The sequence below is a fragment of the Coregonus clupeaformis genome, chromosome 7 (assembly GCF_020615455.1).
Source record: "Coregonus clupeaformis isolate EN_2021a chromosome 7, ASM2061545v1, whole genome shotgun sequence".
Taxonomy (NCBI): domain Eukaryota; kingdom Metazoa; phylum Chordata; class Actinopteri; order Salmoniformes; family Salmonidae; genus Coregonus; species Coregonus clupeaformis.
Window position 1 is genome coordinate 71,795,966 of NC_059198.1, and position 12,371 is coordinate 71,808,336.

Genomic DNA, 12,371 nt, shown 5'->3' on the forward strand with positions numbered 1-12,371 from the left:
ATGAAAACAGGGCTCAATGAGCAGCTGCTTATATTGAACCTTCAACTTGGCAGCGACGGAACAGGATTGGTCACAGAGGGGTTGTAAAAGTGTTGAAATCTCAGGTCTATTGTATAGATCATTAATCCCACACATCTGAATTGAGAGGGGCTTGCAGACAAATTGAGCAACAAGAGGTTTTGAAATGATTTGATTAGTGTAGTATGCTGACAATTTACTTAATGGGTCAACTATTTATCCTGACAGAAGATAGTGGTTCAGTGCACATGAGTAATATTCCCCTAACACACAGGAGGTCTGAAATAATATATTTCTCATACGGAGTCTGGAAAATGAAAGTAATTTTCACTGTAAGCGCATAAGGGATTATTTGACCCACAATAGGTGAGTCCCCCCAAAGGAAATTAATCTGTCTATTTTATGGTACTCCCCACCCACAGGGAAATGCTTTGGTATTGTAAATCTCCTGGACACATACAACATTGTGCCAGTTTTTCTGTTTACTTTGAACTGGTCAGTCTACCTAGCCCTGAAAGGTTTCAAAGGATGTGCATATTACTCCTAAAGAATCATGCAAGATATTGCCAACATGATATTGGTGAACACAAACATACAGCATCCTGCACCTTCTAGAAAACCATCCAGGGGAGCACACTGTGTTGTCTCTGTTCCTCAGCAACACATCTACTCTAACCCTATACTTATCTCATAGAAAACCTGTGGACATCATATGAAGTCCTCAAAGTAATTTGCAACTTCAGTCCGTGGAGGAAAATACAAGATTATCAGTGTCTATAGAATTGACATGCCATTATACGGCACAGTATGTGTTTGCAGTGTTTATTGGCGCCTGGATTGGCACCAAACTAGTATTTACATACCTAGTTTTGCTTTTGTAAGTTATAGCGTTGCATGACTTTGTGAACTTGCCATCACGGGCCCCCTCATTATGGTGAGGACTATACAGCTATGAACAGAATTGACTTTTCGTAGCAGGTTAGGAAAACGTATGCAGCAGGTTAGGATGATTAACATAGCAGGTTAGGATAATTACATTAAGGTTAGGAACATGGTTAGAGTTAGGGTTTGTTAAAATGCTAAAATCCTCCTCGAAACTACTCAAAAATGAAGATTTTGACGATTTACACTACTGTTCAAAAGTTTGAGGTCACTTAGAAATGTCCTTGTTTTCGAAAGAAAAGCATTTTTTTGTCCATATTCAAATAATGATGGACATATTTTCATTAAAAACATTATTTTGAAGAATTTATTCACACTATTTCATCCTTCCACAAGATATAGTCCCGACACAAATATAGGGTTGCTACCCAAACCAGCTGGTCGTTCGTTCTATTGGTTCGGTTGCTAGAGACACGACCCAGTCGTTTAGTCTTTTTGTTCTGTATCTATGGACACGACCCAGTCGTTCGTTCTAAATGTTCCATTGCCATACTGGCTGGCAACATTCTTATCCCTTGCTTACTAGCCAACTACGGCTAACTAACAGTCACGCCAAAAAGCGCAGCCAGAATAACAGCAAAGTAGCCGCATTTGCATTTGTTTAAGCTGTTTTCTAGTGACATTTATTGGGATACATCCATAACAATGAGCTAAAGAGGCGCGATTTTGCCTGGCATAGAACATTTGCTCACTCGTCAGGACACTGTTGTTCAGAGGAGCTAGCCAACAACACAGCTAACACAATCACTTCAAACTGAAGCTGGAAAGACTGCAAACTAACTGCACTTTGTTTGGTTTTACGTTTTTCAATGTACATTTTTATGTATATATCCATAAAAATTATGCCAGCTGATTCATGATTTCGACTGGCTGAGAAACGCTGCCTGACTGTCTGTCTCGTCCCGACTCCCGACACATTCATTACTCTGGGACAGCTGGAGATCAAATTTGAATGTTGAAACAATGTTGCAAATGTCGGAGAGACAGACAGCAAGGTTTATATAAATCTCCACTGTTGAAAACTAAATGTTAGTCTAAAAGAAATGTGAGATAATGTCTAGATGCTTTTTATAGTGGAGATCAAGTTGATAAATTGCTTGACAGGGATGATGAGTCAGATGGAACAGAGTAAATATGCATTTTAACATCCTAGATTTAGCTGGTGGTAACTTGTGGAATAGACACCGGCTGGAATGCGGTTTTAACGAATCTGCATTCAGGATTAGACCCACCCTTTGTATAACTTTGATCATTCGATTCTCTCTGCTGACCAACTGTAGTAATGTCTTGGAAGAGACTGTATTTCTATTACTGTTTCACGGCATGCAATAAACCCTCTGTGGTAATAATGTCCTTTATAATATCGATTATATCTGAGAATAATAGAAGTCCAAATGAGTAACTTATAAACAGAAGTCATTGGGGTAGGGATCACTGTGAATGAAAAATAAATCATAGTGGCCTGTACAGTGAAAATGAAATGACGTGGAAATCAAATCAAATCTAATTTTATTGGTCACATACACATATTTAGCAGATGTTATTGCGGGTGTAGCGAAAAGCTTGTGTTCCTAGCTCCAACAGTGCAGTAGTATCTAACAATTCACAACAATACACACAAATCTAAAAGTACATAAATTGAATTAAGAAATATATAAATTAGGACGAGCAATGTCAGACTAAAATACAGTAGAATAGAATACAGTATATACATATGAAATGAGTAAAGCAGTATGTAAACATTATTAAAGTGACTAGTGTTCCATTATTAAAGTGACCAGTGATTCCATGTCTATGGTGCAGGGTTGAGTAACCGGGTGGTAGCCGGCTAGTGATGGCTATTTAACAGTCTGATGGCCTTGAGATAGAAGCTTCTTTTCAGTCTCTCTGTCCCAGGTTTGATGCACCTGTACTGACCTCGCCTTCTGGATGGTAGCAGGGTGAACAGGCCGAGTGGTTGATGTCCATGATGAGTACTGTAGGTGTCCTGGAGGACAGGCAGTGTGCCCCCGGTGATGCGTTGGGCAGACCACACCAACCTCTGGAGAGCCCTGTGGTTGCGGGCGGTGCAGTTGCCGTACCAGGCGGTGATACAGCCCGACAGGATGCTCATATTGTGCATCTGTAAAAGTTTGTGAAGGGGCCAAGCCACATTTCTTCAGCCTCCTGAGGTTGAAGAGGAGCTGTTGCGCCTTCTTCACCACACTGTCTGTGTGGGTGGACAATTTCAGATTGTCAGTGATGTGTACGCTGAGGAACTTGAAGCTTTTCACCTTCTCCACTGCGGTCCCGTTGATGTGGATGGGGGGATCCTCCCTCTGCTGTTTCCTGAAGTCCACTACACCAGGGCCCTCACCTCCTCCCTGTAGGCTGACTCATGATTGTTGGTAATCAGGCCTACTACTGTTGTGTCATCTGCAAAATTGATGATTGAGTTGGAGGCGTGCGTGGCCACGCAGTCATGGGTGAACAGGGAGTACAGGAGGGGGCTGAGCACGCACCTTTGTGGGGCCCCTGTGTTGAGGATCAGCGAAGTGGAGGTGTTGTTTCCTACCTTCACCACCTGGGGGCGGCCCGTCAGGAAGTCCAGGACCCAGTTGCACAGGGCGGGGTTGAGACCCAGGGCCCCAAGCTTAATGATGAGCTTGGAGGGTACTATGGTGTTGAAGGCTGAGCAATAGTCAATGAACAGCATTCTTACATAGGTATTCCTCTTGTCCAGATGGGATAGGGCAGTGTGCAGTGCGATGGCGATTGCATCTTCTGTGGATCTATTGGGGCGGTATGCAAATTGAAGTGGGTCTAGGGTGTCAGATAAAGTAGTGGTGATATGATCCTTAACTAGCCTCTCAAAGCACTTCATGATGACAGAGGTGAGTGCTACAGGGCGATAGTCATTTAGTTCAGTTACATTTGCTTTCTTGGGTACAGGAACAATGTTGGACATCTTGAAGCAAGTGTGGACAGCAGACTGGGATAGGGAGAGATTGAATATGTCCATAAACACTCCAGCCAGCTGTGCTGCGCATGCTCTGAGGACGCGGCTAGGGATGCCGTCTGGGCCGGCAGCCTTGCGAGGGTTAACACGCTTAAATATCTTACTCACTTCGGCCACGGAGAACGAGAGCCCACAGTCCTTGGGAGCGGGCCGCGTCGGTGGCACTGTGTTAACCTCAAAGCGGGTGAAGAAAGTGTTTGGCTTGTCCAGGAGAAATACGTTGGTGTCCGCGGTGTGGCTGGTTTTCCCTTTGTAATCTGTGATTGTCTGTAGACCCTGCCACATATGTCTTGTGTCTGAGCTGTTGAATTGCGACTCCACTTTGTCTCTGTACTGACATTTTGCCTGTTAGATTGCCATACGGAGGGAATAACTACACTGTTTTTATTCAACCATATTCCAAGTCACCTTGCCATGGTTCAATGCGGTGGTTCGCGCTTTCAGTTTTGCGCTAATGCTGCCATCTATCCACGGTTTCTGTTTTGGGTATGTTTTAATAGTCACACTGTGAACAACATCCCCTATACACCTCCTGATGAACTCAGTCACTGTGTCCATGTATACGTCAATGTTATTCACAGAGGCTACCTGGAACATATCCCATGATATGACGTGAAAACAATAAAATGACGTGGAAACAACGTTGATTCAACCAGTGTGAGCCCAGTGGGACATAACACTGGGAGATAGATGTCTTATCTACTTTATGTTCTGTGGAAACAAAGTAGTTCGTACCGGAACTAGCTGAATCAAGCATTTCATCACAGTCGATGGAAACCCTGTCTGAGAGTTAACTCATTTCTTTCTCTCTCTGGTAACTAGTGAAGTGAGTTGAAGGGCTGTGGCCGCGCATGGATCCAAAATGGCTGCCATGCTCCAGATGAGCGCTACAGACAGGCAGGGCTTTGGTGGCAGCTGTGTTTGTGTCTCCTTTCTCTGGGGGTCAAAGGGTCAGGCCAGGGATATTGGCCGGGCTGAAAGCCCCCCGGCTCCCGGCCATTGACATGTTTTATTAAATAAACGCCCCTGCCATCCTTCCCGAAACGCCTCTCTTTATAGGATTAGAACCAGCACAAACATATCCCTCTATCATGGATGAGGTCTCTCTTTTTTTATGTACCCCCTCTGTGTCACTCATTGTCACCCACTTCCCCCTCCTTCCTCCTCCTTCCTCCCTCAGCCCCTATCCTGCTATGTCCTGTACCGTTGGACAGGCAGGAGGCCCGAGTGTCACCATACTTCCGTCTGGTGGCCAATGGCGGCCCTCCCAGCTGTGACCCTCAGGCTTCTCGGCCAATGACGTGCTCCTCAGATGGCACTGTACTCCTCCGTGAATCAGACGCCGTTTATAACCCTGTGACAGGGGCACCCGCCGCTCATAAAGCAACAGATCCCCTTACTGAGGATAGACTTTCAGGACCTGACAGAGAGAAAGAAAATGAAGATACCTTGATCTAGGAAAGGGAAGTAAATCAGTGGTATACTGTATTAGGAGCAACAGTCAAAGGAATACCCACAGGTTATTGAAGTGCCAAGCTCTACCTAAAACCAGTTATATCCAGGTGAGAATTCTATTATTCTACTCATAGCCTTCAGTTGGCTGTATTTTATCCACAGTTGTGAAATTATTCTCCTAAAACATCTTATTTTTCTTGAGTAACCTGTGCCATCTCTGCCTATGCCAATGTAAACATTTATTTGTTGCCTTAGTCACTTAATATAATAAAGGGTTGCACAACCACAGTTTAACATTTTACTCCTGTATGTGTGTAAATATTGAGAGATTTGTTTCCTCAGAGGTCTATTCCAAGGCATCACAGAGCAGAGAGAGGGAGCAGTATGTGGGCTCTACTGATGTCTCTGCTTGGACTGCGTGTGGTGATGGTGATGGGGTAAGAACTGACCACCGTAGAGTCTAAGAGAAAGGAAACCCAATTTATATTACTTTACATCCGTGCTTAACTTGGGACGGAATAGTCCTCATATTTTGTACTGCTTGAGTACCGGCACCTCTTATACATGTAGAATATTGGCTTAAAAGTATTGCAGAGTTCCGGCACCTAAATATAAACAGTACCATCACCCAAAATGAGTATTGGCACGTTTTTCCATACATTTCAAGCGCAGCTTTACATCATAGCTTAATGTAAACAAGGTGCTCAAACTGTTTGTGAATGGTCTGTAAAGATTCTATACAAAGAGGACAGTTGAAGAAACACCAACACTGCCATTTTATATTGCATTTCTATGGTCCGCTAAACTATATATCTATTGCGAGGGGTTTTTCTGCCGACAAGTTAATCATATTTACAAATCAGCATGTATAAAAGATGCAGTGAAATGCTTGAGCGATAGCTCCCTCAACATTGCAGTAAAATAATAAATAATAACAAAGTTAAATTAATAAAAAAGTATAATTAGAAGGTAGTATGCAAATGTCACGCCCTGGCTCTGGGACTCTGTTATGTTGAGCCAGGGTGTGTTGTTTCTATGTGTTTTGTTTCTAGGTTCTTTAGCTAGTTATTTGTTTCTATGTTGGCCGGTGTGGTTCTCAATCAGAGGCAACGTGAATCAGCTGTTGCTTGTTGTCTCTGATTGGGAACCATACTTAGGCAGCCTGTTTGGCCACAGAGTTTGGTGGTATCTTGTTCTGTTTGGTTTGTGTAACCGTAGGACTTCACGTTTCGTATCGTTTGTTGTTTTGTTCGTTGTGTTGTACATTCAATAAATATTATGTACGCATATCACGCTGCGCCTTGGCCCGCTTCTTCTCAAGACGATCGTGACAGCAAAGTGATAAACTGACATGTAAACAATAGGATATACAGTTTAGATTATAGAGCATAGGATAGGATGAACTTTAATGTCCTCGAGGGGAAAATTGTCTTAGACACCCAGTTCTGCTGTATACAAAATAGACAATGTACATTACACACTCAACATAATACATACATTGGACGTGTGATGGACATTTTAATGTTGGTGCTTTCCTATTCTATACATTTCTATATTCTATTTATGTGCTGTTCTAATAACCAATTTCTGTGTTCATGCAAGTGACTGATCGGACGAATCCTCACTTATCAGTATCTGCAATTTGGCAGTACGCCCAGACCTTGTTTTTAGAACGTGAGGAGAAAGATATTTCAGTTTCAAGGTCTCAGCTTAGAGAGAAGAAGCCTCGTGAGGTATTGGTCTGTCACATGTTATGAACCAGTATTGGTCGGTCACATGGATGAAACAAAATGGTAATGATTAATGAATTATGCTAAATCATGCAAATACAACTTGTCTGTATATAGCCGTATATAAGACAACTTCTGGGACTGCCCCAGGGTAGCTTCTGACAGACATGTGTACTATGGTGCATTGAGTTGGTTGGAACCTGTCACGAATGCTGATGTGGATGCGGTGGTGGAGTCAAACGCAGGACACAGAGGAATAAGTCAAAACAACTTTACTATAACCTCGAAAGGTACATACAAAATAAACGGCCTCAAAATACACTAGAGGTGAAACAAATACGCAAGTGCGTAAAACCAACACGAAGAGCCAAGGTACCGAACCTATACATCCATGACAGGCGGACAATAGCACACAAAATACAAACATAACATAGGGGAACTTATAGGTGACATAATCAATACAGAATACGAAACAGGTGCACTAACTAGACATGACAAAACAAACATCGAAAACATCAAACGGTAGTAGCTAGTACTCCGGGAACGATGAACGCCGAAGCCTGCCCGAGCAAGGAGGAGGAGCAGCCTCGGCGGCATCCGTGACAGTACCCCCCCTTGACGCGCGGCTCCAGCCGTGCGCCGGCCCCGGCCTCAGGGACGGCCAGGAGGACGCGGAGCAGGGCGCGTGGGATGACTCCGGTGGAACTCCGTCAGGAGGGAGGGATCTAAAATGTCCCTCCTAGGCACCCAGCACCGTTCCTCCAGACCGTACCCCTCCCACTCCACGAGATACTGCAGACCCCCCCATCCGACGTCTCGAATCCACGATGGACCGGACTGAGTACGCCGGAGCCCCCTCGATGTCCAGTGGGGGCGGAGGAGTCTCCCGTATCTCATTGTCCTGGAGTGGACCAGCTACCACCGGCCTGAGGAGAGACACATGGAACGAGGGGTTAATGTGATAATCATTAGGCAGTTGTAACCTGTAACATACCTCGTTCAATCTCCTCAGGACTTTAAATGGCCCCACAAACCGCCGACCCAGCTTCCGGCAGGGCAGGCGAAGGGGCAGGTTTTGAGTCGAGAGCCAGACTCGATCTCCAGGTGCGTACACTGGACCCTCACTGCGGTGGAGATCGGTGCTCGCCCTCTGCCTACGGATAGCCCGCTGCAGATGTACATGCGCAGCGTTCCATGTCTCCTCCGAGCGCCGAAACCACTCATCCACCGCAGGAGCCTCGATCTGGCTCTGATGCCATGGTGCCAGAACCGGCTGATACCCCAACACACACTGGAAAGGGGTCAGATTAGTAGAGGAATGGCGAAGAGAATTCTGGGCAATCTCCGCCCAGGGGATATACCCCGACCACTCCTCCTGCCGGTCCTGGCAATATGATCTCAGAAACCTACCCACATCCTGGTTCACTCTCTCCACCTGCCCATTACTCTCAGGGTGGAAACCCGAGGTAAGGCTAACCGAGACCCCCAAAGCGTTCCATGAACGCCCTCCAGACTCTAGAGGTGAATTGGGGACCCCGATCAGACACTATATCCTCGGGTACCCCGTAGTGCCGGAAGACGTGGGTAAACAAAGCCTCAGCAGTCTGTAGGGCAGTAGGGAGACCCAGCATTGGGATGAGACGACAGGCTTTAGAGAACCGATCCACAACGACCAGAATGGTGGTATTCCCCTGGGAGGGGGGAAGGTCCGTGACAAAGTCTACCGAGAGGTGAGACCACGGCCGTTGTGGAACGGGAAGGGGTTGTAACTTCCCCCTGGGCAGGTGTCTAGGCGCCTTACACTGAGCGCACACCGAGCAGGAGGAGACATAAACCCTCACGTCCTTAGCCAATGTTGGCCACCAGTAGTTTTCGATAAGACAGTGCACTGTCCGGCCAATACCAGGATGTCCAGAGGAGGGTGACGTATGAGCCCAATATATGAGACGATCCCGAATCTCGAGCGGAACGTACGTCCGCCCCACTGGACACTCTGGAGGAGTAGGGTCAGTGCGTAACGCCCGCTCGATTTCCGTATCGACCTCCCACACCACCGGCGCCACCAGACAAGACTCCGGCAGTATGGGAGTGGGCTCAATGGACCTCTCCTCTGTGTCATATCGCCGGGACAGGGCGTCTGCCTTACCGTTCTGGGACCCTGGGATGTAAGTGAGCTTAAACACAAACCGGGCCAGAAACATGGTCCACCTAGCCTGACGAGGGTTCAGTCTCCTAGCTGCCCGGATGTACTCCAGGTTACGATGGTCAGTCAGAATGAGAAAAGGGTGTTGAGCCCCCTCAAGCCAATGCCTCCACACCTTTAGGGCTTGAACCACGGCTAGCAGCTCCCTGTTCCCCACGTCATAATTACGTTCCGCCGGGCTGAACTTCTTAGAGTAAAAAGCGCAGGGCCGGAGTTTAGGGGGCGTGCCTGAGCGTTGAGACAGTACAGCCCCAATACCGGCCTCTGACACGTCCACCTCCACCTGGAACGCTAAAGTGGGATCCGGATGCGCCAGCACCGGAGCAGAGGTGAACAGGTCCTTCAGTTTACCAAACGACCTGTCCGCCTCAGCTGACCACTGCAAACGCACCGGGCCCCCCTTCAGCAGGGAGGTGATGGGAGCTGCTACCTGTCCAAAACCACGGATAAACCTCCGGTAGTAATTGTCAAAACCCAAAAACCGCTGCACTTCCTTAACCGTGGTAGGAGTCTGCCAATTACGCACGGCTGAAACGCGGTCAATCTCCATCTCCACCCCTGACGCGGACAATCGATGGCCCAGGAAGGAGATGGACTCCTGGAAAAACAGACAGTTCTCTGCCTTGACATACAAGTCATGCTCCAACAGCCTACCCAACACTCGACGCACCAGGGCTACATGCTCTGCTCGTGTAGAAGAGTAAACTAGTATGTCGTCAATATACATTACTACACCCTGCCCATGCAAATCCCGGAAGATCTCGTCCACAAAGGATTGGAAGACTGAAGGAGCATTCATTAACCCGTATGGCATGACGAGATACTCATAGTGACCCGAGGTGGTACTAAATGCTGTCTTCCATTCATCTCCCTCCCTAATGCGCACCAAGTTGTAGGCGCTCCTGAGATCCAGTTTTGTGAAGAAACGCGCTCCGTGTAATGATTCCGTCATACTCGCAATCAGAGGGAGTGGATACCTGTATTTCACAGTGATCTGATTGAGACTACGGTAATCAATACACGGGCGCAACCCTCCATCCTTCTTCTTCACAAAAAAGAAACTTGAGGATGCAGGGGAAGTGGATGGCCGTATGTATCCCTGTCTCAGAGACTCGGCTATGTATGTCTCCATAGCCACCTTCTCCTCTTGAGACAGAGGATACACATGACTACGTGGAAGTGCAGCGCCTGCCTGGAGGTCTATTGCACAATCCCCCTGTCTATGAGGTGGCAATCGCGTCGCCCTAGTCTTGCTGAACACGAGTGCCAAATCCTCATACTCAGGAGGAATGTGCAATGCGGGCAATTGGTTCGGACTCTCCACAGTGGTCGCCCCTACGGAAACACGTAGACATCGCCCAACACACTGGTCAGACCACTCCTTGAGAGCCCTCTGTTGCCACAAAATGGTGGGATCATGGGTGATTAACCAAGGAAGCCCCAACACCACGGGATACGCAGGAGAGTCGATCAGATATAACTGAATGATCTCTTCATGACCCCCCTGCGCCTTAATCTTTAGTGGTGCTGTGACCTCCCTAATCAAACCAGATCCCAACGGACGGCTATCTAGGGCATGAATAGGGAAAGGCACATCTACGGGTAGGAGGGGAATCCCTAACTTAACACAACATTTACGATCAATACAATTCCCAGCTGCGCCTGAATCGACTAGCGCCTTATGCTGGGAATGAGATGCAACCTGGGGGAATACTACAGGTATACACAGATGAACAACAGAGAGCTCTGGGTGAGTTGGGCGCCTACTCACCTGGAATGACTCCCCAGTGCGTGCCCTGTTGCCTCGATCCCCTGGAGGCCCTCCCCAGCACCGAACCTCAGTGTGTCCTCTACGGCCACAGTTGGTGCAGGGGATGACCTCCCTCCGGATCTCTCTCCTCTTCTCTCTAGCGCCAGCACCCCCGAGCTTCATAGGGCTCGGCTCGGAGGTGCTGGGGGATGGAATGGACGGCCCCAACTCCGGACGTCCGCGGGTAGCCAGCAGGGTATCCAGACGGATTGACATGTCCACCAACTGGTCGAAGGTTAGATTGGTGTCCCTGCAGGCCAACTCTCGTCGAACGTCCTCTCGCAGGCTGCACCGATAGTGGTCGATGAGGGCCCTCTCATTCCACCCCGCATCCGCCGCTAGAGTCCGGAAGTCCAGGGCGAACTCCTGTGCGCTCCTCTTCCCCTGTCAGAGGTGGAACAGACGCTCCCCCGCCGCTTTACCCTCTGGGGGGTGATCAAACACAGCCCTGAAGCGGCGGGAGAACTCCGCGTAGCTGATGGTGGCGGCGTCTATTCCCCTCCATTCGGCATTGGCCCACTCCAAGGCCTTGCCGGAGAGACAGGAGATGAGGGTGGAAACGCTCTCGTATCCCGAGGGCGCCGGGTGTATGGTTGCCAGGTAGAGTTCCACCTGAAGGAGGAACCCCTGACACCCGGCTGCGGTGCCATCATATGCCCTCGGGAGCGAGAGCCGAATACCACTGGACTCCAGAGCTGGTATGATGGGGCTGGCCGATGGTGGTGGTAAGGTAGGAGGAGGTGTGGGCAGGCCTTCTCTTTCCCATCGGCGCAGAGTGTCCATGACGCCTTGCATGGCGGAGCCGAGTCGCTGGATCATGGCGTCCTGGCTGCTGACCCGATCCTCCAGTGACTCGGTCACCGCCGCTGCTCCTGCTGACTCCATAGTTGGTGTGTTATTCTGTCACGAATGCTGATGTGGATGCGGTGGTGGAGTCAAACGCAGGACACAGAGGAATAAGTCAAAACGACTTTACTATAACCTCGAAAGGTACACACAAAATAAACGGCCTCAAAATACACTAGAGGCGAAACAAATACGCAAGTGCGTAAAACCAACACGAAGAGCCAAGGTACCGAACCTATACATCCATGACAGGCGGACAATAACACACAAAATACAAACATAACATAGGGGAACTTATAGGTGACATAATCAATACAGAATACGAAACAGGTGCACTAACTAGACATGACAAAACAAACATCGAAAACA